Here is a 1,018-nt window from a genome sequence, read left to right as displayed (position 1 = left end):
TGTGTGTGTGTGTGTGTGTGTGTGTGTGTGTGTGTGTGTGTGTGTGTGTGTGTGTATATATGTATGTATGTATGTATGTATGTATATATACAAACATATAAATACATTCACAAACCCATACACATACACATAACACATATGTATTTGGCTATATATGTCTGTAACAGTTGTAGATCGGAAATTCGTAAAACAAATGAGATATAAAACAGAAACTCAGTAAACAAAAACAAATATGGAAGACAATGCTTCTCTAGGCGAAATCTTTAGTGGAGTTTATTGAATTTCTGCTACTCATAACCTTTACAATAAGTTGAAAACAATTTAATAGGATTAAGCATTTTTCGGCCTGTAGCTATATATTCGATTTTTCTTCCAATTTTACGGTAGTTAACCTTTTACAACACGACAAAATACAGCGAAATAAAATAAAGCAAACGTGTCTGACTGCAAGAGCGGCAATAACAGCAGGCATCTTTAAAAAATAAACAGGTGCTAACACCTCGGATATATAAAATATAATCGAAATAATTATTTATAGTCATATATATATATATATCTTTACAGATATGAAATGGGTTGTATGCCTATGTATGTGTGTTCATGTGTTTACACACGTACACATAAGTATACATATGTGTGTGTGTATACACGCACTGAACAACATTTATTTGCAAAATGTTTGTAATAGAAATCAAATTTGAGCATTAATATATTCTTCTATTCTTTTACTTGTTTCAGTCATTTGACTGCGGCCATGCTGGAGCACCCCTTTAGTCGAACAAAATTATAAACACAATTAATGCTCAGCATTTTTAGCTGCTATTTCTGAACTTCGGTATGTGGTGAAGCAACCGGTTGCTGAACCCTTAATTTTGTTTATAAATGTATAAGAAATTTTAAATAAGTTCCACACCGATAATGGTGCTTACATACGGAAGGGCTCGGTAAAAAATTATTAATTATTAATTTATTAATAAATTGATAATCCTTTACCCTTTTAATTGTAAATATATATATA

This window comes from Octopus bimaculoides, chromosome 3 (assembly GCF_001194135.2).
Source record: "Octopus bimaculoides isolate UCB-OBI-ISO-001 chromosome 3, ASM119413v2, whole genome shotgun sequence".
Lineage (NCBI taxonomy): Eukaryota > Metazoa > Mollusca > Cephalopoda > Octopoda > Octopodidae > Octopus > Octopus bimaculoides.
The sequence above is the reverse complement of the archived record's forward strand: the minus strand, read 5'-3'. Positions refer to the sequence as shown.